The following is a 26,963-nucleotide window of genomic DNA, read 5'->3' on the forward strand; positions in this document are numbered from 1 at the left end:
AACTTCCGCGCGACTTCTGTTGATTGCGAGAGAACATTTTCTCTCGCAGTCTAATTACAAGTACGATCTACACGAAACCGTGTAGGTAGAAGATCGAAAGGTTGTTAGGTGAATCGTTCCAGTAGTCCAGTTTTGATGGAGCATTCGCCACGGTTCAGCGAGAACATTACAGGTAAAGACTTCACGGGCGCCGGTAATCCAGGCGAGTGATCTATGAAGATCGTTACGAAGAAGCCGGACGCGTATACAAAGTATTGAATACCATCGATTACAAGAATAAGCCAAACGAAAGGGACTATGGGTGATCAGCCGAACGTGCATTCCGTACGTATTGAAGTGTGTCATTCATCCCACGCTCCTAATCGCGATGCATTGTGCGATAACCGCCGGTACAAAGTGGTTTAGCGTGGTCCGCCCACGTGTAATCATTGGACTCTTTAAGTTCGATTGGATGCATTGTGCGTCGAGAGTAATGTTTCGTGTGTACTGTGTGGAAATATTGTTCTTAAATAACTATTGTGGCGTACGCAGCTTGAAGCAGGTTCCGAGGGGTGGTTGACTGACAGTCAGCTCATTGTGATGCTCGAGCGCCCGGCCATAGTCATCGAGGTCTTTCTCATTCGATAACTGTCAAATCCTGGCGACTGATATTCTCATTCTCCCCGTGTGAGCTTCCATATTTTTCCGAATTTGTCAAGATGATCGCGAAGCGAACCAAAAATAATCAGTGGCGTCTGTTGTGACAAACGGGAGCCACAATTTTCCTTTTTCTTCGATAATTCTAGTAATTTTTCGTTCGTTTCAAATTGTAAATTTCTCCTTACGCTGTGAGAACCTTTCCAGAACCGGACAAATTTTTACGAATTACAATTAACATCGAGTCTCGTGTAGTGCAGCGAGCATGCGATTCGCGGCGTGATGTAATACACGCAAGATGAGTCATCGTCTGACGCAATGCAGACGGGTCGTTTTCTGTGCAGCAACCAAAGTCGATTGTGTCATTATCTTTATGACGTGCGTAAAATTTAATTGAATCCCGACTGGGTGACACGACTCCGCGACAAAAATCAGAAAAGTCAGATGCGAATCGCCGTTACAGGAAACGTGACTCGATGGAAGCAACCGGGGTCCGACACCTCGAGGAAGACAATCGAAACCGACCTCGCACGCCTCTCGCACGCCTCTACCCTTTGTATGCGGGGCTCCGAGGCCGAGATTCGCTCTCGAAACGCGTGATTACGTCTCCGCGAAAAATCGACCATCTCGCCGTGCAGAACCAAGCGGGGCAAAAGGAAACGCGACGTGGTCGTGTCCGCGAGACGCAGATGGGATCGTTCGGCCCAAGGTTTTCGCCGTCGTCATCGCGTTCCTCTCGTCTAGGCGTGACAACGTCCACGCCTTCTGTAACGCACGCTATTATAAATTAACACATTGTTGAGGCCGAGTCGGCAAGAAACGGGTTACCCGTAATTAACCGGACGGCCGATACCATTCCGCCGCGGGACGCGACAAACTCGAGAAAACGAGCAACTCGACGGGACGACCTGCGGCAGGTGAGAGGGGGAACGGGGAGGAAAAGAACGCGCGATTTTCTGTCGTCCTTTTGCGTTTCCCTCGGGGACCAGATCGGGTAGCATTCGAACGGGGTTCGATCGTTTTCACCGCGTCATTGTCTTCCTCGTGTACCAGCGCGACACTCCACGCCCGCCGCAGGCGCAAGTCAGCATTCCGGGCCGAGTGAGTCGCCATTTTAACGAGCCGAGTGCGAATTGTTTAACGAATCCCCGCGCGACACTCCCTTGTGCACGAGAGGTCGATCACTTTTGCCCTGAACAAGTATCTGTAATTTTAACCCTTACGTAGGCAACCGGGTGTCTAAGTATCTATTTGTGTACTATAACTACTTTTATTGCCTAATAACTGATACGTTTACCACGTCAAAAAATTTCAACTCGTTTGGTTCGAGTCCAAGAAAAATATGAGATTTTTGAATGTGATCGAATACTTTTTGCCATGGGTTATATTACTATACAGTTGGCGACACATCTTTCCTTCACAGCTCAATAAGACGACTGCAAGAAATCGTATGTGAAATTTCGGGGGCTCCTAAAAAGGGGAAGCTTCTATTCTTCAAATCTATGATAGACTCAGTCCCGAAACAAATTTTCAAAATATTTTTGAAGGTACTTCTCTATCAGTCTGCCAGTTGTTCTTAGTGTGTCAACCATTTGTTCAATTAGTAGATCTTCTAAACTTTGTTCTTTCGTCTCCGTCGAAAGGGAGGTTACCATTCACCGTTGATTGCTGGTTTCCCAGGATGAATTGGACAGATTCTGTCGGGCGCGCAAGGGTGGTTGAATGGCATTTTCCGAGTGCGTTTCCGACTGTTGGAGAGACTAGAATCGAGGGCCGGGTAGAAACAAAACTTTCTATTCATCGAATGCCACCACCGTCGGCAACAAAAACAATCGGCAACCCGGCGCAAACGTGAGCTCGTCGATGGTGGATCGTGAGAATCAGCCTCGTTCCCCGGTAAACAATGACGGCCGGCCCCCGCGAGCAGAGATCTCGCGCTCCGTCGCCGCTCCGGTCAGTAGGTTCCGAGAACTGAATGAATCGGCTCGATCGTTCCGAGGCGGAGTACAACGCCAACGACGCGACGGGAAGAAGAAGAAAAAAGGGGAGCAGCTGGACGCGGTGTGGATGGACGGGAAAACGGGAGGATCTCGGGGGACCAGGGAGGGTCGGGTTGGCCTTATTATGCGCGGCAGGTAACACGTGTACCGAGTACAAGGTGATGGCAACTCTTTGGATCGCGGCTAAAGACGCGAGGAGACCCGGAGCCGAAAGGGGACCGAAGGGTGGCGAAGGGTGCCGAAGGGGGTGGCAGAGGGAGACGCGGGCAACTCTGTAATCAGTTGCTCCCCGCCGACACCAGGAACGCTCGCGCTGTAACGAGAGAGGACAGCGAGAGGACCGCGAGGGATGGAGAGAGACGACAGGGAGAGACAGAGGGAGAGGGAGGACTGGTTCGGCCGAATCGGGGGCCCCCGTTCGCCGCAGCAGTCGGAATCGAAGCAGAGGGCCAATTACTCGAACGTCTTCACTCCCGGGGCGCCTGGCGTCCCACTGGGACCCCGGCATCTGCCACCGATCTTCCTTCCCGGTGCCCCTCGCCGTTCCTTTTTCCAGGTTTCACCCGGCCGGATATCATCGCCGCGCCGGCCCCCGGGACACGGCGAAATAAATTTCCGAGGACGATCGGTAGGAGGACCGAGGAGCAAGCTCGCCGTGGGAGATTCGCGCTTGTTCCCGCTTTGTCCGCGTCGTAATGAATTCTTTGATACCGGGCACCCGTGCCCCGAGACCCCCTCCGCCGGTCCCAACCTTCCCTGAAACGACTTATCGCCAGTCCGGGCCATTGTTGGTCGGTTTCAGTTTCGTTCGGCCGGAGTTGGAGGGTGGAGGTGTTTGCAAATGGAGGACTTTAGGAGGAGATAAGGGACGTCGGTGATTAAGGTAGACTGGATTAATTGGGGAACTGTAGATCGCGGACTCTGGGCCTGGCTATTCTGGCCACCTCCTTCCTGCAACCTTGCCGTACCGTCTGATGTTAACTGATAGCTGTGCAGTGCGACTCTTCAGGTTCTGTGCATCGAGCTAGACTGGAGGTTCCCCAACCAGGTTGACGGAAAGTGCTTGCAAAAAAGGAGCTGATTACTAGACTAAAATAAAAATTGTATTCATCAATTCTCAGAGACGGACGTTGCATAAGATTTGATTTCTTCTCGGGATAATTTTAATAGGTTCTAAATAATGTACCAACGGTGTTAAATTCATTTGAAATTTACTCTGTCGTGTTCCGCCTAGTCGGCATAAATCCGCAGTTTACTGATTACGTAAAGTATTATACGAATTCCATGAAATTCACGGGAATCGATGTAGAATTCTGGTTCGTTGCGTTCCGTCACGAGACACGTCGTTTTCGTTCCCAAGATTTCGGTGCGTAATTAGATCAGCTCCCCAAGATTCCGAAGCGAAGGGCCCAGTTCCTGCAGAGCTAACGAGTCTGATTTACGGCGTTCTAAAGCGAACAGTACCTCCGCTACGATCGTGGAAACGTCAGCGACCATAATAGAGGCGGCAATAAAAGCCGGATAAGCGATGCAATAACTTGACACCCTATTCTGGGAAAGAAGAACCGTGACGCGATCTTCCAACAGATTCGATGTAACAGGTGGGAGATCTGTTACTTTGTTCTACGTGGATCCACGGAGGAATGCGCCCGCGTTCGTGGCGTTGCTTGTTAAGGGCTGCGGTTAATTATCAACGTGTTCCGTTAGTCGCGGGCTTGTCGAAAGAACGAAATCGACGCAGGAAACATAAAGTTGTGCAAATGTTGCGTAATACGTGTTACTTATTCTTAGCCGCGAAGCAGGTAGGTTAGGGAACATGAAAGTTCGAGGTGCCGCTTATCACGCGTTCAAATCACCGGAGCAACGCCGCTCGTCAGGCATTGAAGTCTCCCGGATGACCGTACTTACCGTGCGTTTAACTCATTGGAACAGTCCATAAAGTGTTATTGTAGTCACCGCGTTCGTTAGCATCTTATCCTGCGATCCATCGAATCGTGTAAACTCTTTTTCTATTGCCCTAGGAATACAAGTACGAAGTCGATTCTTCTTTCAAACGTTTCACGCAGTTTCAATAGGAAACAGTTAATAGATAAACGAAAGTACCGCAATATAAATTGCAAATCGACCGCGACTTTCCGAAAGAAATACAAGACGTAAACCCACTTATTTTACGAGCCACTATAAACCTTGTGAACTGTTCAAAATTCCTTTGAACTGGCCGACAGAGAACGATGGCCAGGGCAAAGTTTACAAAGAATTTCTTCAGGGCATTGCAATAACGTATTATTATCAAATACTTATACAGTAGTTTTACGTCGAAAGTAAAAAGAAATTGAAAGCGAGCATCGACGAAGGACCGGAAAGGTTTGACCTTTCGAACCCTTCGCGAGGAATGCGTTCAAGAACCCGACTCTCCGGTCGTTACAACTATCGGCTTCGTTACCGACCGATGAAACGGAGGGTCGTCGAAAAACAGCAGTGTCTTCGAATCAGCGATGTAAATCGGGGGGCAGGGGGTACCGCGACAGGAGTGGAGAGGGTGATTTTCGGATCGCCACCCCGACGCACCATATCCGTGAAGGGAAAGGAAAAACCGTGGCGGGCCTCGGCCGGCATGCGGGCCCGGCGTACTTTCGGCACCGTGTCCGAAGTCGCGACAGTTGGCCCGGAGGTCGTGCAAAAAAGTTCGATTTAATAAAATCAATATTAATTGCCGCGGCTCGGTCCGCGACCGGTGCCGGTGCCGATGCCGATGCGGTCCGTCGCGGCGCGGCATACTCGTTGAATATTCAAGCGCTGCCCGATCGCCTAAAAAGCTGTTTATGGGTCGGATGTTGCGTAGCGCCCGGTTTTTGTCGGCGGACTCTCGGGGCCTGGCCGAGGGGCCCGACTCGCCTCGGAGATGATCGGTGGTCCCGAAGGGCCACCGCGCGGTCTCATCGCGGAGATATTGCTCCGAGGGCGTCCCCTTTCCCTTCGTTCCATCGACCGGCGGGCGCGGGGGCCCAGGGGCACGGGGAACGACTCTCTCGATTAATTAATAACGTCCCCGCTAGTTTCATTGGTCCGGGGGTGCGGTGGGAAAGGCGAACGGTAGCGCGGACATAACGCGCCGGACTTAGAATGCAGTATCACCGCGAGTTGCCCCGTTTCGTCCACGGCGTATTCCATGGGGTTTTTGCCCGGGCCTGTAAGGTTGCGCGATTAATTAACGAGCACCGTGCCCCGGCCACCGGTAATACCCATAAGGGAAGAAACTTTCATTCGGCGTACAGGGGAGAATAGGCTATTGTTACCGAGTCCCGGTACGCTAGCTACCGCTGCCGCGCCGCGTCCTATTATGGAAGATCGATACTTTAAATTCGATCTGTCCCCGATGTTAATAAACGTGGGACAACTTTTCCGCCGGCGTCGTCCGCTTTTATGGTAGCCGTAAACAATCGCGGCGATCGTCCTCAGGAAATCAGGGTTCACAGGCGCACCCGGTCGGGTGCCGTTTCCCGTTTATGACTGACAACGCATGCTTACACGTGGAACCTCTGCGATAAGAGGAATACGAAATTTTGTCCGTAAAAAAATAATGAAACACATGATCAGCTTCAACGATCTTTCGTCAAGAAATCTGAAATCGCAGGACGCGACGAAAACGACGTCCCACGATTTTTTCGGGCGCTGAAAAGCGTCATAAGCCCGTGATTTCTGTATCGTCACGACGACCTTGACCGCGGGCATACCTCGGGTCCCATGATTCAGCAGCTGCCTTGGAATCGAGCCTCTTCTTGCGGCAGCGCGAGAAACTATCGACTATCTCGTTGTCCCGTCCTTCGTTCTCGTTTCCTCGGCGTCTTTTTACGACGAAAGGCGTTGTTGCATACCTCGGTATTATCCGTTGTTCGACTCCTCTTGTCTCTGTACCGTTCCACGCGACTGCGTTCCCCACCTATTCAATTCAAGAGATTCGGTTGCCGCCGCGCGTACACACTATACCCGAGCCAGCTACCACCATCGACTACCGTGGAAACTTTCACCTGCACGGCCACGATTTTCGCGAGCCGATCGAGTGAAACGTTCGATCCCCCGCCGCGATTGTATCACCCGCTTCGCTTCTGACTCGCTGACAATCGTCGGGTTAAACGACGAGCTTTCCGCCGGATAGAGATCGCTGAATTCTATTGTCGATTCAGAGGCCGGCGGAGCTATCCGTGTAACTAGAATTCCGCGAAGATGTTAACATCTTAACGGCCCCGCGTTTCGCATTATAGATTCTCGCCTTCGACGCCTTTCCCAACAGCCGTGCCGACACTGTGGAAACACGTTTCCAAACTTCCGGCTACGCTTTCGAGAATTGGAGCAGACCTGGTCACTTCTGAAATGGCATCGTTTGAAATATTATTTGAAATTGGATTTTGTAGTCACTTCCGTGCCTGTGGAGGCATTACTTAAAGTATCATTGCAAATGACACGTTGTTCCATTTTATAATTATTTTAGACAATTTTGAAATCGTTCTTCGATATTATATTATATGGACTAATAATCAGGTGTGAGTCTAGTTTACATGTGGCGTATTATCTTGAGGATTATTTCCTTTGGCGAATTTGTAATAATATGTTGTTTGAAATTGCTCTTACCTCGAATAAGTCAATGGTATTTTTATGTTCAAATAACAGTATTGAAAACAAGGGTGCGAAACAAATTATTTCTAATAGTAATTTCTAGTTTTCTTTTCGAGTGAAATTTGGTCAGATTCGAATTCACTCACGTGATAATAGTTAGTCAAAAGACCTCGAAGCATAAAGGTTCAGATTTATATTGTAAGGTTTGAATAAAAATGTATGCACATAAGAATACATAACAGCCTAGAATTTGACCCTTTATGTATACTGTTAAGCTTAATGAAAACTGCTTCATGACTACTTTATGTTGCAGGTAAGTCTCTAGACGTCTAAACGCTCGGAACGAGGAGCCGAGCGCGACAATCGCGGCTTCGATCATGCCGATAAGGATCGGGCTGCGATCGTCCAGACACCAGCGACGCCGGCCAACAAAATCATCTTCCGGTCAGTTCATAAATCGCATCGGCGCGCGGCGGATCGCGTGCGAGAGTTCATTCAGAACCCGGGGGCCGTTTAAGAATCAAAATGGAGTGCAGTCGGTCGGTCGTAAAAAGAAACAGAAAAACGGGGGAGAAAAAAGAAAAGGAAGAAAGAGAGGGAGGGGAAGGGTGCAGCTTTTGATCAGTCTCGTTACCGTCGCTGATTTCGTGGACACCGGGTCCCCCGCTCGGGTCCCAACGGGGCCAGCGACGTAACTCACAATTACCATCGTCGTCATCCCCCCGTGGCTCCAGAACGCCCCGTTATTTATGGCGGGGTGTTGCAGCCGCCGTGAAAGGGGTGCAACGACAGGGCCGAGACGCGGTCCGAATGCGGACGCCCCGCAGCGTCTTCTCCGCGCGTTGATTAAACACGCTCTTCCACGGTGACGTGTTAATCGCGAGGATTCATCACGTCCTTCAAGCTGCTACGCCGCTACCTCCCTGGACCCCCTTCCGCAACCCTAACCTGACTCTCGTGGTTCCCACCTCGCGGCCCCCATTGGCCCCGGGCTGCGCATCTTTTCGATTCGTTCGCAAATTGCACCTTCCTCGTCGGATAATCGTGCCGTTTTCCGAGAAATCGTGGCATCCCTGATGAGCAAGCGCGCGTGCGCTCGCCGAGGTAACTGCAGGGTCACTGCACGTACACATTTTTCGGGTTTTCTCCTTGTTTCTCGGCCGATGTCTCCACCACCTATTTCAGAGGCCATTGTCTCTCAAATATTCGAAATTTTGAGCCCCCATTCAGTATTTTCTGTTTTCGTTGCGATTGAAATTTGACGCAAGCTATGACAAAAGAATATAACCAAACTTCCCTATTTTTCAGGTTCCATACTTTTCGTCCCGCGTCCCCAAATTGCATTTTTTGAGTCTATTCACGATTGTCAAATATTTGAAATTACTAGCCTTCAATTGCTATTTTTTGTTTTTCCTGCGATTGGACGTTGATCTAACACTCCTAAATCCTCCAATATTTGCAATTTTGAACCTTTATTCAGTATGTTTCTACTTTAATACTATATAATAATGGTAATACTTTGAAGATCATTTTATATTATTTACACGAAAACATATTTCTACAGAAACAATTTCCAAGTGATAATATACCTTTCATATTCAAACTCAGATTCCAGTAATTGTTTGTGAAAGAAACAAAATTAAAAGAGAGTTAGTATACAACGTTAGCTTTGTTTACCAATAACAGCGACCATGTTCGGCGGCATTGTGAAACATGAACGGTCGAGTGTTACTCAACTACTGTTCGGTTGTAGAATGCTAGTTTATGCATTACATCTACGTGTTATTTATCGTGGTGCATTAGACAGTCTAAGACAATTGCGCTATTTTTCGTTAGACCACATAAATTAACGGTATCATAGAGTGGCGGTTCTTGCCTTTTCTGCGCTCTGTTTCCACTTTGTATCGTACACTTATACAGACTGTGTACAGCAATAAGTAATACTATGTCTGGAACTATGAAAATATTGTACCGCAAAGATGGCCGTCACTCATCCATTTTTAAAAGCAGTCTTTCGTAATGTCTGATAACAAATCGACAGAACTGGGACACACAGCCAAAAGAAACATAGATACATTTATAACAAAGAACAATTGTGATTACTAGACCGCGGATCTTTATACAAAAGAAAAATACTCTGTATCAATGAAAAGGTTCTGGAACGAAATAATCCTTTGGTTCCTTCTTTGATCGTTTTAATAAGTTGACGATAACATATCAACACTCTTAACCAATTTGCATCATAAGGAAATATGAAAAGAAGGCTTTTATCACCAAACTTTATTTTTATTATATTTAAGTACAAAAATGACTACAAGCAAAAGAACTTCATATTTAGAGCAGAATTAATACTTTCATGTCCAACAACACCTTTCATTTCTATTTTTTAGCTAACGAATAATGATAGTGACCAGGAAAAATGAGCGTATATATACGCTAGTGATACAAAAGGGTTAAATTCCTTTTACCTTTCTCGCGTTTCATGTTCCACCTATTCATTTCTAGTCGTCACGATCGTCTGCAACCATACAGAGAGCATTCGCTTTAACAAACAATCCCGTTAACCATCCCAGAAGTCTTAATCTGCGAGTCGCGCCGCGGATCCCGATGGCAGTCGCATTAAAAACCGTAATAAAACCAGATTTTATGGAGCTGGAAAAAAGTTTCAGCCTCGGTTGCAGCTCGCAGTCTGTGACTTGCGATTGAGGCCGCAATAAAAACTCCGATGGCCGGAGTCGTTAAAGAAAGTGGACTTTCTCTAGCCGGCTGGGCGCGAGAGGGTACATTGTAATGCGGCAATAAATACGCGTTCCCATGAAGCGGTTCCAGGAGGAACAATGTTCGCCGATGGGACGGTAGCGGCTCCGCGAGGTCCGCGAATCGTAAAACGAGCATTACGCTCCTGCACACGTAGGTGGTGTACAGGGTCGTGCGACGCTCACAATCTCCCCGGCTGACAAACGTCCCGAAATTATTTACACGCGTCGAGACAGAGCGCGCGACCGGGTCCTTGCGCTTCATCCGCGTCGCCGATTCCTCCGGGGGTAAGGGCGGCCGGGTAATCTACGCGTACGCGTGACACATTGATGCGTGCATGAACTATAAACGTCCCCGGTGAAAAATGGTAATCGTCAATCTGCATATCTCCGGCTCCGTCCGTCCCGGCACTCGGCGTCGCCGCGTTGCCGTTTCGACGACATCGGCCCCTGCATTTACATGCAGATGCGCTATAAACTGGGGTCGCCTTATGAAGTTGGCATCCCGGGTAAATGTCCCGCGTCCCTGTCGCCGCCGGAACGAAAATACGATGATCGGAGCTTAATGGAGTCGCGCGGAGTAATTAAAATGGAGATACAAGCACGGGACGCGTTACCGGCCTTGCCCGGTCCGATTCGGCTCGAATCTGCCACCATTTTCGCGATCCTGAAGCGTCTTCGTTGTAGGTCCCGCATCGAAAATGGTCCCTAAACAGAGCGAGATTCCTTTGGCAGCTATTGGGGACGTTCCTAAAGACTGTCATTGATAGACATATGATAATTTTATTTCGCGGATCGGACCTCGATGGAGTCGCTTGGAGTAACTAAAATGGACATACAAGGACCATTTTTAAATTCTTTGATTTCATTTAGCGATTGAAGCAGACAGCGAATTCACAGAACGAAATGTTAATCCTTGACAAGCGGGCCACTCGTCAAATCGAGTGAAATATTTTGAGGAGAAAATTAAAAAATCGTAGACATAGTTGAAAAATTTGGGAATCGTAAACAACAAAATTGATTGCATTGCGACAAATCCTTGTCCACCAATAACGGCGACGTCAAATGACATTTTGCTGCCTCGTAAATGAGCGTCAGAAAAAAGAGATCGTCGACGGTTGATTCGACGAAAATTACGTAGCGTGTTTACGAGGTGGTTTCCGACGATCGTAATTAGAAGCGGATGACACTGTTTGATACGGCAAAGTTTTCGGCGGACGATGCGAGAGGGAACGTTATTTTCGGCGTCGTTACCGGTGGGCCTCGGACCGAAAGAAGCAACTGGTTTCGAGAGCGCCGCTTATGGGGAGCCAGGCTACCTCTCGAGCCTATAAATCAAACCAAACGACGGGAAAAGGTGCATGCAAAGAACTCGAACACGCGAAGAATGTGATTTAGTTACGTCGCTGTCATAAGTAACCTAATCTAATTTCGCCGAGCCCCGGCAGGAACGAGGCGTCGCAAAAACCGTGCTCGGCCAATACCCGACCGTCCCCCTCCCATATTTTTACCCTGAAATCGTACAGTACTTCCAATCAAGACGCTGAAATATGAAACTCCGCGGAACAAGGGCCCGAGAAATAATAGCCTCCCTTTGATTGCTCCACAAAATCTTTATGATCGTCTTTATCCTCGTCTGTTTCGCCGTATCTTTCGTTAACGCTTTGTCTACCGGAAGCCTATCAATAGACTTTTCAATAATTGTGCTGTGCCAAAAAAAAATCTTCTTTCACACGAGAATCTCTAACGAAATTATTCGATCGGTGGGGGTGAGTTGGCGCACGATTGCAGTAACTGTTGCCGTTGAGGGATCTATGAAATCCTATGAATAATCGCCGGTGGATGATTTGTAGGACAAGGTCTTGTAAAGACAGTAAAGGTGCAGCAACGGAGAGTCGGTAGAAGGATGAAAAATGCGGACTAGCTGAAGCATATGCAGTCTACGTACGTCCGCCTCCAAGTTCACCGTGGCGCAGCTGGTGACCGGGAAAAAAGCTAATTGCTGAGGAAAGGGTTACAGAATCCTTGATAGGAGCGTGAAAGGGGATCAGGAACTGCGAGGGTCAGAGCAGATGTCCGGTAGGAAGTGACTCTGCGTCGGCTCGGCGGCGCTGGCTCCTCGGTATCAGGGGGCCTTCTTCCGGGGCTGCGAGAAAAGGCCGAGGGGGAGGATCGAGGGGGAGGGGGCTCGTTCATCCTAATAATAACAACGGTGCCCGGCGTAGGAAGGACAGAGAGGGAGCAGATATATGTACGCACCACGGTCGGGAGGTTGCGTGCAAAAAAGGCGTGGGTCCCAGCGGGCGTTCTCGACATAGCAGTTCGGATCCCGATCTTATCGGTCCCCGTGTTCGCTGCATTGTGTTGTTGCCGGGTTGCCGTTGCCGTTGCCGTTGCCGCACCACCGTCCGTACATACCGAGCAAGCGTTCCTTTCGGTGTGCGTTACACGAACGTGTGCTCGTGTGTGCGTGTGCGTCTTGGTCGAGGGCGAAACGGGGGAAAGGGGGTTGGTAGGGCGCAGACCGTGGGGGAGGGATGGAAAGTACGGTAGGGCCCCGGCGAATAGAGGGACCCCGGTCGATCTATCAGCCGGCCCTGATGCCTGCACGCGGGCCAGAGTATAGATCATCTTCAATGTCTCGGAGCCTCCCACCTAAGTATTCCCATTAAGATCGTATCGCGGGCCCAAAACTAATAACCAATCACCCGTCCGCGGAGGGTATACGTGCTCGCGGCTTTATCATTATCCAATATATTCGATATTATAGTCAGCGCGCGGCCGCATCGCGCCCCGATCGTCCCGCTGGCCAACCCCTCGACAACCCCTCGGGGGGGCGTGTACCCTGTACCCCGTTCCCCCCCCCCCGTTTTTATCCCATTTCACGAATTTCGCGACGCGCCGAGAGTGTGTACTCTGGCGTGAGCTGTGACTCGGGGCTATCGCGCGTGAGAATTGATGCGCTCGTTCAAGGTCGCCGCTCGTTCCCCGTCGATTCAACGCGGGTCCCCCCCTCCCCCCCCGTTAAGCGCCATCAAGTATGCGCGGCGTTATCAGATCCAGGGTATAATCGAATTCTCCCATTCTGACGTACTCAATTAAACACAATACGCAGGAATTGCTATTACGATTAACGGTACACAGCGCGAGCGATCTTTTTCCTCGCGCGACGAAGCCTACCCTCCTACGGTTAGGCGATGTTGTAAGAAGTTCAAGGAAGATTTACCGCCACTTAAGGCCGCAATAAACGACACCGTAGGATCGTGTCGATTTCAGCAAAAAAAAAAACAACAATTTCGCTTCCTCCCGGTGCACCGTCTTCCTAGGTTCGAGTGTCACCGAGATGGCAACGGCGTGGACCGATCCGTTCACCGGGTGGCTCGCGTTAATCATAAATAAACAGCTCGGATCCCGGGCGAAGCAATAAAATCTCGGCGAACGGGGATCAATACGGCCGCGGAACAAGCCTCGGGATAACCGTCCGTGCGAACAGTATGTATCCAGGTACTCTATTCGTCGGCCGGTGTATCGCGTCGCAGGTGGTCCCGGCGAGTCGTGTATCTGAATTTCGATAAGTATCGATTTCCGTAATTGAAAAGCGTTGTATCTATCCGAGAGAGGAATTAGGTAAGGGGATCCTGTCGCCGCGCCGCGTCGCGCCGCCGCGGCACCTGAATTCTCGCTGCACCGTGTAGCCTGTGCAGCCTGTGTAGCGTTTAGTCCGGCGCGGTCCTCCCCCCCAAGTGTACACGGACCGTCATACAGGTTGATAAATGCGGGTAACCCGGTGCAACTGGACTTGTCTACCGGAGCCGGGAGCCGGGAGCCGAGGAAAGAGGTTTCGCAACGCCCGGGACCCGGTCTCGCCTCGGCGACCAGCCATTTCGATCGGGGTGGGAGCCGTTTAACGATTTCATTCAGCCGATCAATCTCCGCGCGAGACTTTCCTCGCCGGAGGATCAGATCGGATCAGCGTTTATCGCGCACAATACAACTCATCGGGAACTCATTAACAAGCGTGGCGAGCGGCCTCCCCTCGCTCCACGGCTCGCCAATTCGGGGATAACGATGTCCAGCGACGCGCGGCGTTGCGTATCGCGAATCCTGCCCTCGACAAAAGCCATTTTGTCGTCAAATCTCACCACACGCTACCGAAGAACTACCGTGGAACCACTTTGACTGCTGCATAAATAATGATTTTAGTGAGAAATCTTTCAGCCAAAAAGTGGAACAGCTTCGCAGGGGACGTTATTTGACGTGATTCGGTTTCAGAGCACATTAGAGGACATATCAGGGTCAAATTTGTTTTCTTTTTCAGTGTCAACCCGTAGCACTCGAATGGCGACCGTGAGGCGCCACTAAAAATTGCAGTATCATTATTCAAAATATTTTTTACATTATTAAATTCGTTTGTATTCAATAAATTACTGAACACTTCAGTATTGTACGAGTAAATTGCACCATTTTCGTATGTATAACATGAAAAAAAATATTCTTGGTCGGAAGAAATGTTTCGTTCTGGAGATAAAAAAGCATCGATTACAAAGGGTTAATTCTGTTCTAAATAATTCCGTGAATAATTCTGTTTGAAAAAGTATTAACTCGGATCAAGAAATCGTGAGTTTACAAAACATTTTAAGTATGCAAAGTAGCGCAACTGATTTTTCTATTTCAACTTTATAAAGACCCAAAAACCTTTGCACGATAATTTTGTCCGACGTTAGAGGTCCCCCTCGAACTCCCGAGTGCCCCCAGCGTAATTAATTGATATAATTGGTTACTAAGTCGACGATGAGTCGTTTCTCGTTAGATGAACCGTCCCTTGTTCTCCGGAGCGAGCGGGCTTCGGTTGATTTTTCTCTCTCTCCGTTTTCCGTGGTCACCGATGTCCTTTCTTCTTCTCCTGCCCTTCTCTATGGGGGGGCTCGCTGGAGCAAGGTACCTACCTGCCACACCATCGTTCACCATACATGGCCTCTCTGTCTCCTCGTGGCCGGAGCGCACGGGGGCCCTCCATTGTACTACATCGCAGAGTTATTTTCATCGTGAATTGTTCGTTATGGATACGGCCCCGACACCTCTACACGGCCCTCGCGCGCTCCGAAATCGAGCCGACCTTACGCGCCGACGGAAACGCGGTTCGGTTGTTCGCCTGATCGACGAATCGGCAACGTGTTTCGCATAAACTCAGGACGAAGAGTTTAGGAACAATTTGTCAAAAAATTAGTCTGCTTCAGGAACTTCAACGAACAAAAATGAGGATGTTGAAGGACCACGCGACTTCGAACCCGTGAAAAGTGAAAGGTATGTTCGACAATTTTTCCTGGTCAAATCGAAAAGTCAATAGAAATTATGTTAGTTTTAATGTGCATAAAAGTATTATTTTATTTCGTTTTCTGCAACTAAATGGTTACGTGGAGCTATTTTAAAGGACTTTGTTGTCTTCTATTTTCTCTTCGCCGTCTATATAAATTACTACTGATTGCATCAATTGCAAAATACAGAAGCTGCATAAACGTTCATTTCCCTTTTTAATCATTCTAACCAGTTGGAAATAGTACAACAGTATGTCGAGATTCTTTAAACGTCTTGCATTTGGAGTATTCATTTTTGGAGAGTCTCCAGTCGGGCAGATTTTACGTTCGACAAGCGACATCGAAGAATTTCGACTAACGTCACATAAAAATAGCATACTGAACGAAGAACAGTGCCACCAATGGAGACTGCCTATTACTTTCTGTGCATCCAATAGAGAATCTTCCAGACATATCCCTCAAACTATAAATTGAAAAATGCCTCTATACGGCCCGTAAAATTAGAAACTACTACCTCGGAACATTTTCGAAAGATTTCATCTGATATGTTTTACGGTAAGGAGGTTCCATCGAAACGTTCGAGCATTCTCCCGATCGAGCGGTGGCTGCCGGTTTCCCCGGCATTGTTCGAAATTAATTTAGAATTGGCCGTCCGTGAGAAAATTGTGGGTCGTACGCCCGGGAGATCAGCCGCGAGATTATCTACCGCGCAGCATCTCGGATGCCACAGATTTTTAAGTGTTCCCCGTTCCGTGGCGCAGGAATAAGTCAATTCCACGTGCACACCGGCCCGATCCGCCTCGCTCCACTCCGCTCTGCTCGGCGCGGCGGCCGCGCGTTCCTCCGGATACCCGCTGCGATTTTTATACTACGACGGACGTCCCTACCGAGAGAGAAACTTCGCCCGGGAGTTTACAACGCTTACGTCCGGAGATATCGCGGTGTCCTACCGCGACATGCGCAAAATTCTGTCGGGAGCGTTATCACGATTCGACACGGGCACCGGGCTGCTCGATTATTATCCTGCCCGAAGGTACACGAAACGTTCCTTTTTTCTCCTTTTTCTTCTGCTGGACAAGCGGGAGCACGTAACGAGATCTGCGAACTGGCCTGTATAAAAACTGTGTAAAACGTCCCAGCAAAAGAATAGAAATATATTGATATTTACTTTTAATTTATATTCCTTATATTCAGGCCGCGTTCGCATGCGCGCATTTGTCCCGGCAGACTCTCCCGTGAGGAGAACGAGCTAAATCACATTTACGAATTCTTAACGGGGGCCATTCGCGTCCGGAGTCCGATTGTCCCATTACGGATGGCCGTGCATTGTGCCGGCCGGTATCAGCCGCCTAAGTAGCCGGCTCGACCGCGTCGGTCGCGCGATCGATGTGATTGATTTTCGAACAGGATCCCGGTGAATGGCGTCGGACTTGTTGCCGGCGAGCAAATTCCCCGGGTCCGCGAGGGTTTAAGCCTCGCGTCAATGGGTTTCCCGCTGCGCGACCGCATCGCGTACAAATTGGATTACCGGCGCGGGGCGGGGGGCGGGCAACGGCGGGGCCCGGGGTCGGATCGGGGCAATTTGTCGGGGCCCCGCGAAGTGTCGCGAAGAGGAGAGTCCTTCGCGAGATTACAGAGGGGGTTTCGTGCGCGCGTGACGCACGGTGGTCTTCCGCTGGTCGATGAGCGATCGCTACACGCCGCGGCAACGCGCAGTATCCGCGTTGTAACTATACGTTCTCCGGTTGTTGGCAATCAACTATCCGCATCTATTCCGTTCCTACGTTTCCCCGTGGCGTGCACACGCGAACCGACACCGCGGCCGGGGCCACCATTGTACCGACACGTATACCGATTCACGTGGGCGACGCACTACAAATTAAATGGTCGTACGATCGCCGGCTATTACCGCGCGGGATGAGCCGCGTAGCGTCAAGTCGCGAAGGAGCGCCGTGTCATTCAGCGGAGACGCTCATTGATGGCCGGTATTAAAGAGCATGCTGGTTTTAACGCGAGAGATGCTACGCTGTTTGTAACGCCGACCCCGTGAGATACGTTTCGACGGGAACGGTTTTATTGCGGGGAGAAACGCCGCGGACCAGCGACCGCTGTCTTATTACCGGATACCTTTCCATTTGTTTTAGGGGGAACGTGGTATTTTAGTTTTCAACTGCCCGTTGCTTGGGTGGGGCTCGTGGAATCCGCGAGGATACTCGCAGTCTTCCGATCCCGTTCGGTTTTCTTGGAACTTCTTGCTGCTGGATGAAAGGGACTAATTTGTCTGGGAAAAATAAGGACACTGTATTTAGTCGGATTTCATACAATTTTTGTTATATTAGGGGGACCCATAAGTAATCAATTATTTTGAAATGTAAAACAAACTTTGTAGGAAATTGAATTTCTTTATTTATTACACAGGGTGGTTGGTAACTGGTGGTACAAGCGGAAAGGAGGTGATTCTACGCGAAAAAGGAAGTCGAAAATATAGAATAAATATTTTTCGTTTGAGGTTTTGTTTTCGAGAAAATCGAATTTGAACATCCATCGGGTTCGCGTGCTTTAGTATGCGCAGGAAGTAGAATTGGTAGGTCATGATCAGACGCAGCAGACAATTCCTATCGAATAGCATGCGAACTTGCTGCATTTTCAAACTCGATTTTCTCGAAAACGAAGCTTCGGATGAAAACATTTTATTCTATATTTTCGACTTCTTTTTTCGCGTAGAATCATCCCCTTTCCGCTTGTACCACCAGTTACCAACCACCCTGTATAATCTCCATCATTATCAAGGACAGTTTGCCATCTTTCCTGCAAATTTTCAATCCCCCTCTTATAGAAATCCAGGGTTCTTGAAGCAAAATATGACTCAAGGTGCCTCCTTACATCTTCTACAGAAGTGAAATTTCCTTCGTTGTTACCGTGGCAATAAATCTCGCATGAAAATAAAAAAGTATGCAATGACGAATATGATCCTCGGAAGTTACGGACGCCGCCATTTTGTTACAGAGTTGTAAAAGAATATACACTTTTTAGAATATTTTGAACACAGGCTGCTTTACCGAAAACTGTAAAAGAATAGTGTTTCCTCTTCAACGATCGGTACAGAACTAAAGGCAAAACAAATTCTTTCCTAATAATTGTTTACTCATGGACACCCCTAATAATTTGTTCCTGGGTGGCGCCACCGTTTAATTCTCGTAATCTGTCCTTCGCTTTAAATCGTTCTGATTTTTATTATAAATGCTTAAAGTCGGTAGGCTATTCATAATGGAGGTTTCGTGCCGTCTCTCTTCAACATCAAATTATTAAAGTTACCCTCGGTATGTGGTGCGTCAAACAGAAGAAAAATGTAGAACGGTCGTGAAGCGATCCAGAACCATAATAGGTTAACCGGCGACCCATAATCGATAAATCTTAATCTGCCGGTGTTTCCAGGACCCGAGAAACAGCATAAATTCCCGCGGAACGTGCGTTCATCTTTTGCGGAGGGCGCCGGGTGGTCGATAATGAAGCAGCGCCGCTAGAAACCGCGCGATAATAAGTTCGCGGTTACTTAATGACTTACCCGACCCATCCGGTCGTTCGGGTTAACGGTTTACAGGTGTACCTCGTAAACTGTGATATGTTGCGCGAAGTATTAGTTGCGTGTCCGAGGGTACACGGCCGCGTTGCTAATAGACGGCTAACGATTATCTGTCAGGTATAATTGCTCCGATGTTCGCGGAAACTCGCGGCTGGAAAGTTCGAGCGCGAACAGAATGGATCCGCGTTACCGCAAATTAAACGATCCCGCTACGCTACGGTGCGCGGATCGATCGTTGCTAACGTTCCAAGCGAAATTCCCCCTTGGGACGTTACATCGAGGCTCATGGTGGTCCGCCGACGACTATCTTCGATTATCAGGTGTCACGGGTACACGGGCGATCCGCGGGATCTCGGCGCGCTACCGATCGATCACTTCCGCTTCAAACCCGAACCGTTTAATGCCGGGTCTTCGTTAAATTGTCCGCTTTAAATTAATCTTCGACGTTGAGCGACCGTCGAACAACGCGGTGAAAACTGCTGTTGTATTATTTTGTTCAGATTACAATTATTAAGAGAAGAAATAAACGTCTGTGCAGCTTCCATGTCTAACAGTTAATGCAGACAATTTTAATTTTGCATAAAAATCCGCTGTCTATTACCGAGTAACGCTTCTCGGGACGAAAGCGTTGCGTGAAATTGTTGCCGAATTCCTGAAAATTGAGAAACGGTTTCCACGATTTTTCGCATTCGCGTCGGTGCATATTGGCACATCTTTATCCTCGGTTAACGCGGCAGAAGTCATTCTCACGATTTCTCTCGTTCATCTTTGCCTAGAAAGGAGCGATAATCATCTCCGACCCAAGTTTTCAGTTATTTATGCCAGCTATTCATCCCAAGCAAACTCATTCGGTTGAAGTTTCCTGCAAGCCGTAACGCTCAGCAGCGAACTGCTCCAGACAGTTTCCTCCTCATCGAGCAACAACAAAAAAAAAAAAAAAGAAATCAACGGTTAGAACAGAGCAAATGTGCATGTCGGCAGGAAGAGAGTTCGAAAATTAACATACTCCAGATCGGTGGAACGATTAACTACCAATAACCGTTTCGTAAAAGTCTACTAGCTCTAGGGACGACCCAGCTTCCGCCCCATTTCACAACATTGCATCTCTCGGCGCAACATTTAAACAGGTTCCGAGTGGACGAAAAATTGCGCGGACAACGTTGATGCCGGTCGATGTGATTTTCTTAGAAGCCCTCGACTGGAGGAGCGGCCATTAGCAACCAGAGGTCGATCGTTCGAGCATGAATCGCCTTCGGCGTACTACAGCGCGTTGTCTGTCTATAGCATAAAAATGAAAAACCAACTTATCAGATATTCGATACAAAAGAATATTAAACGTTGCTAACCTCGGTTCCCAAAATCCACATACTTTATATGTTTTTGACGCAGTTCTGATATACTGATCAAAAATATTTTCCAACAAAATTTGGTCAGTAATCAAGTGACAACAAATTGCAATTGAAAAAATTGGCAAGAAACATTTCATTTCATAAAGAACTAAGATCACCTACATTTTTTCCAATGAAATTGTATTTCTTCTCTACATCGATCGAAGCATTCTCTTTAACACTTTGACTGCCAAACTACAGAAACCTCAAAAATTCCATAAAATCCGAGTAAGTTATTTATTGAAATAAAAATTGAGAAAAATTCAATGTATAATATTGAGTAGTCCTCCAACTTCCTTGCATTTTACAGATCCTAATCAAATTTGGTACATTGAATATATTAACGTAAAAATTCATATTAAAACCTGGACAAATAATTCCGTCACCCACATATGGGTGACATGGCAGTCAACGTGTTAACACTAGGTTTACGGAGCATTAAAAGTGAGTATTTTACATTACTTTATAAAAGTAAGAAGAATGTGTCCATCCAAGTTTTCAGCCATTTTTTAAATGATATATACCTAAGGAAATAAGTTTGTTGAGTAATTCCACGTAGATGGATCTTCACAATCTCAATAATGATAAAATAAAAATATTAGAACCCGCCATTTTGACAGGTCCCGTAAACCTAGTGTTAAAAGAGTATTAAATCGAAAATGGATGAGTTTAGAAGTTATAAATTTTGTCCCATGCACTGGTGGCACGGTCGCAAAAAATCTGAAACATGATTTTTGTCCTCGGATTCTATTGAGCCAGTGTACCGTGCGATGCGTGGATGGTTTGGGAGACGAGTCATGTTATACCCCCGTAATCGTATACCACTCGCCGGAGCGAGTGCACGCGCGCGCGAGCGCGTCGCTATCGTGGAAATACGCGAGAGGGTTTCGGTAGCCGTCGACTACGAGGCTTCCGTATCCCGTAAACTCCGCGTACCCGCGGGAGTTTTGTAATGTAACACCTTGGTCGCTGTCCTCTGGCCTGCCGTAGCTCATCGCGGTGGAAGTGAGCTGCGAGACAAGCGTTGTCCCGCGCGCAGAAACCGGGGACGCGACGGGTAACGCTCGCTCGCTCGCTTACGCTTACGCGCCGCGAGTAACCGAATCCACGGCGAGATCCCCGCGATGAATGCAAAACGTGCCGGGTCGCGGACCATTCGACGGAACGCGGTGTCCTTTTCAGCGGTCCGCTCGCTTGTCCGCTCGCGTAATTTACGCGAAAGATGCCCTGATTTATTCGGGTCTCCGCGCGGAGGATTTTATTGGCCGAGCGCCGGCACTCGGGAGTGACACTCAACGCTTCCCGGGAGGACGTTTTTGATGGCCGCGTGGACGGCTGTGTTTTTCGGGCCCGATCCGATCTTTATTCATTAATTTTCTAAATATTTCTTACATTTATTTATTTATTTTTTTGGGGGCCAACAAGATGATACTCTTTATATAAATGATAGAACTGTGAATACTCGGGGGAAAGTATTATTTTGATTTTCCTGTTGCATTTTCTTCAAATAATAGTTAGTTAATATACTAATAAAAGTAAGTTTAATGTAAATCTTAGAAGAATTATGGTGAACATTGATTGAGGGAAATTCTTATAATATTTGAATTTTAATTGGAATTTTAGGGGATTTTCAAGTTTAAATCAAATTTTAGAAAAATTATTACGGTGAAAATTGATTAAGGGAAATTCTTATAATATTTAATTTTAACTTGAATGTCCGGGGATTTTGAAGTTTAAGTTAAATTTTAGAAGAATTATTACAGTGAAAAATGATTAAGGGAAATTCTTATAATATTTAATTTTAACTTGAATTTCCGGGGATGTTCAAGTTTAAATTAAATTTTAGAAGAATTATTCCGGTGAAAATGAATTAAGGGAAATTCTTATAATATTTCAATTCTAAATTAAATTTCCGGGGATTTCCTCTGAATGATTCCGCAGTTCCGCAGAACGCGTGTCTCTTGTGTCGCGCGCCTCTTACGGAGGTTCGTCGCAATCGGTATCCAAAATCGGCGCAGTTGATAGCTCAATCATCGGCGCGGAAATCGTCGACGAAATCCATTTGGAAGAGACCTCGGCGGTAATACCAACAAATCGTGGCCCCGCGGCTGTTCAGCATCGGGATTACAAGGTGCGTACAGGTCGGGGCGCACCCGATAATAGCGTACGGTAAACGTAACGCGGTGCGTTCGGAAGCAATTAAGATCCGGCGGGATAACGGGTCGATAAGTCGATCGATGGAAAAAAAGAGTTGGACCAACAAAATAATTACAATCGCAAAAAACGTCGATCGCATGCGATCGGACGCGCGGAAAGAAAGGAGGGAGGGAGGGGTTGGCGCGGTCGGGGCGATCGAAAGGGGAACGCTATTATCACCGTGAAAAAACAAAAGCGAGATAAAGGAAGAAAAAAGCTGCGAGAGAAAAAAAAAAGAAAAAGAGGGAGAGGGGGAGAGAGAGAGAGTTGGTTCTCGGTTGTAGCGAGCTCGGTGGTTGTTTCACACACGGCCGCGGCGTCGGAGACGTATGGCCGTTGCGGAGTTTCTTGCCGTCGGAAAGGTTTCACCATCGAGGGCGAAAATAATGGGCATCCCGATCGAAGTAAAAGAGACAGCGCCGGTAAGTACGTACTTGGACGTTGTACGCTCCTAGCGTGGAAGGTCGTTCTACCAGCATCGTGGAAGCCGTACGGCGCGGAACGGAGAGGGGAAATAAAGAGCGAGAGGGGCGAAAGATTAAGAGAAGGAAGAGAGAAAGAGGGGAGGGTCGAGGAGGAGGAGAGATCGAGCGCTAACAGAGTGTGTGCTCTACGGGTGCTCCTAACCCAGATGATATCGCGCCTAGATATACAACGCGGGATTTTATAGCGTATTACAGGACAGTATAAGGTATATAATGGCTTTATGCGTACACACCGGACGTAACTTACGACGGGAGGCCCGCTTTACGACCCCGCCGGGCCTTATTTCACCTGGACGAGAGAGCGGACGCTCCGAGGGAAAGAGAAACCACCCGGCCACGACCGCCGTGGAAAACGCCGCGCGCCGACGAGAAATCCGATCGTCATCGTCCCGCGAATCGCGTGAAATCCACGCTCGAATTCTGACGGGGACTGTTAATTTCATAATTTCCATTCACAGCCTTCAGACACAGACTTAAGATCCGTCTTGGTCTTGATCCGACGGGTCTTAAGTCTGTGATTAAACTTGTCACATTTCTTGCTCTGTATTATCGATATTATGAATTTTGAAGCCAGAAACGTGCTTCAAGTGTTTCGCTGTATTTCGCTGAGAATCATGACAAAATACAGCTCAATTTGTAGCTGGAGATATTTTCATTCAGAGTTCAGCAAACTCATCCAATGGCATGAAAATGCTCGGATTCCACGGCACGCACATCGTCAATTTTTGGCCTACTTCGAACGCTTATATTACCAAATATCTGCATAATCTCGGCCGCTCTTGACCAGCGCGCACTAGATTGAACCTTCCTCTTTCGAATGAGCCCTTTACCAGCGACGAAATATTCTCATATAAGGGCGAAAAGTTGAGGCACGTAAAACCATTTTTCGCCTATTTTTGTCGGTAACGTGGTCACTCTACCTTATCGCGAATCTACGAAGACCGGGCCCGTAACATAATGAAGCTTAACGGAATTTTAAGTGGAATACTATTCAGTTTTTAACATGTACTAATGTCAACGACCATATCTCACTGAAAAAACCGATTCTCGTCTGATCATCGAAGTTAAACAGTGTTGAGCGTGGTTAGTACTTGGATGGGTGACCGCCTGGGAATACCGCGTGTTGTTGGCACACTTTTTTTATTTTTCATTCAGTCTTATCTTTTAAAACGGTAGATACCATTGCATAGTTCTTTTCATCTCGTTTTCAAAAATTAAAAAATAGCACAGGTACGCTGACGAATTTTGATTACAGCGACAATGTGCCAAAACTCATCCAATGGCATAAAAATGCTTGGATTCCACGGCACGCACAACGTCAATTTTTGGCCTACTTCTAACGCTTATATTACCAAATACCTGCATAATCTCGTCAGCTCATGACCAGCGCGCGCTAGATTGAACCTTCCTCTTTCGAACGAGCCCTTTACCAGCGACAAAATATTCTTATATAAGCACCAAAACTTGAGGCGCGTAAAACCATTTTTTGACGGTAATGTAGTCACTCTACCTTATCGCGAATCTACGAAGACCTGCCAAACTCGACGAACCTCAAAACTCCGTTTTCTAGAAAATGAAACGGAGATTTGAATACTTCACGGAAGTACTATTTCGCTAGGTTACGCAAAGCGGAAGATTGTATCGAAAGTTGAATCAGATAAAAATTGTGGAATACATTTACTCCGCTAGTTTCGAAACTCTCGTTTTGGAAGAACAAGGTTTTAATTCGCGTCACGCCGGTAGATTCGTGGAACGGTGAGAACTTTCTATCCGGGATATTCTACCCGGAGCTGCAAACTATCGAATGGGAATGAAAAAGAATAATTTTTTAATCAGGGTGGCCTAACCCCTTAAACCTCGCTGGAATGGTGGCGTGTCGGTCCCGGCCAACGCGGATTCCTCGAATATTTCCAGAATGGACCGTCCGCGACCAACGGGAAGATCGTTTAATGGCGAGCCACGCGAAAACCGTTGCGGGGCCTCTTTGAAAATCGTGGGCCAACGCCGCCGATAAATATCTTCTGATATTTATTGTGCGGCGGCGGCAGACACGGGGATACTTAGCTCGGTGTTTAATTTGGAAGCCCCCGGATGACCGGCGCGGCGTGCTGCTAATAGGGCACATCGGGAAATATAGGGTGATTAAAACTTCTATTCGATTCATTTTTATATCGCCCCGTAAATGTCCGGCCGAATTTGTCCGATAGTTACTTCCTCTGGTTATGCGGCCGCTGGGTCGATTTTTGGTATTTTGTTCTCGTTGCAATTAAAACACTTACTCTAAATTGTATTTTATTTTGTGTCGCGAATTTTCAGCAACATGTTCGTATTTTAAATGGCACTTATTTCGGGTAAAAAAGTAAGATTTACTATATCCTGATCCATTATATAAAAATTGATTCGATTCCGGGAGTCCAATTAATTTCTAAGGAAAAATTATATAGTATGGAGCTATCGAACAAGTTTACATTTCACAGTAAAATGATACAAATAAAAATTTAGATTTATGGTAATGGGTATAACACGCAGATGCGCTAGTAATTTAATGAAATATCGATGAAACCTGTTGGTTCTTGTTTTGCTATGGATATTTATGCATTCGTGGCTCTACTAGAATGCTGAAGTAATTAAATTCAATTCGGTTTTAGATTCCACGATATCCAACTGTTTTACTACATAAAACAAAATCCTACTCCAATTCCTTAAAGATTTCCTTGTAAAAATGAGAATTCCCACAAACGCACTCGGACTAGACATTATAAATTACGCGCGCGTGTAATGCGTTAGGTAATGCGTAAACGTACGAGTAGTACACTGTGGAGAACAGGTTACGACTGGGAGGTCTCGTACAGCTGATTGACTACCCCATTAATTACAATTTGAACCTTGATATTTGCGAGCAGTTTCTACACGGTTTTCACGCAACAATCGTTCCATCGTGCAATCGACGTTCGCGCACTGGTGCAGAATAGATGAAAGCAAACCCATCTCTCCTGTCAAAATTACTTGAATTACTATCTTCTCGCAAAGATTTATGTGCAACTGTTTTAAGTAAAGTTAAGCGAATTAATATACTTGATTAACTACTGAGAACGCAATTGTTCTGGGACAAGAATTATCCTCCACGTTAAAAAATTCAATTTCCACTTGCAGCAGGACTAATTCGTACCATAACACAATCTGCAACATTTAGCAACATATAAAGCCACCAATGGAGTTCAAAGAGTGTTCAAGACGTTTCGCGATTCGCGAGGGAGCAGGCCAGTTTTTCGCGACTGCTCCTAGAGAGAGAATCGCGGGACGCATCACGGTGGATCCATGGGGATCGTAATCGAGCTCATGGCGTCTGATCCGTGGCGGCCGAGGTTGATCGATGCCGCTCTCACGTCTTATGAATGAGCGGCAACGAGCGGTGTCAGGTTGCGGGGAGGTGTTTCACCACATGGACGTGTATTTACTACCCACTTGGTTAGCTGCTTAATTATAAAATAATTGTTATTTATCTTCGGCATTAACCGGATATCAGATGGCTTATCTCGAACGGCGTTCACCGGTCGCCAGGCAGGCCAGGCAATATAGGCTGAGCTTAGAGGGAGCCAAGGGGGATGAGTGGGTGCAGGCCGAGCCGGAGAACACAGAGAGGAGAGGGACAGGAGAGAAGAGGAGAGGGAGAGAAGATCCCCCCGGCCACGCTCGACCGCGTCCACGAGAGGACGTGTCGATTTATCTAAGCACTCGATCGAGACGAATTAACGGCTCGGCAGCCGGTAACTTTAGCCGGTACGTTTGTCGTCGAGTGAGAGACCCCCTCGAATCCTGGCAGCCGAGCCGGACGAGTGCGGGCTGGCTGTCCTGCCAGGATGGACGGGGAACACCGAGGATCGAGATTATTCGAGGAACGTGTGAGAATCGGCGCCTAGATCGTGCCCAAGAGGGAACCTCCGCAGCGGACACTCGAGATCTGCGAGCCGAAGATTGCCGGGTGATTTT

The 26,963-nt window shown here is 47.6% G+C and overlaps 1 non-coding gene across 1 annotated transcript; it reads left to right on the forward strand.

Annotated features, from left to right (window-relative positions):
• Positions 1–23,986: 23,986 nt before the first annotated feature.
• Positions 23,987–24,105, forward strand: LOC143357576 (5S ribosomal RNA). The gene has a single exon (XR_013082852.1). It is a non-coding gene; the product is annotated as a 5S ribosomal RNA (ribosomal RNA).
• The last annotated feature ends 2,858 nt before the right edge of the window (positions 24,106–26,963 follow it).

Source organism: Halictus rubicundus, chromosome 9 (assembly GCF_050948215.1).
Source record: "Halictus rubicundus isolate RS-2024b chromosome 9, iyHalRubi1_principal, whole genome shotgun sequence".
Classification (NCBI taxonomy): Eukaryota; Metazoa; Arthropoda; class Insecta; order Hymenoptera; family Halictidae; genus Halictus; species Halictus rubicundus.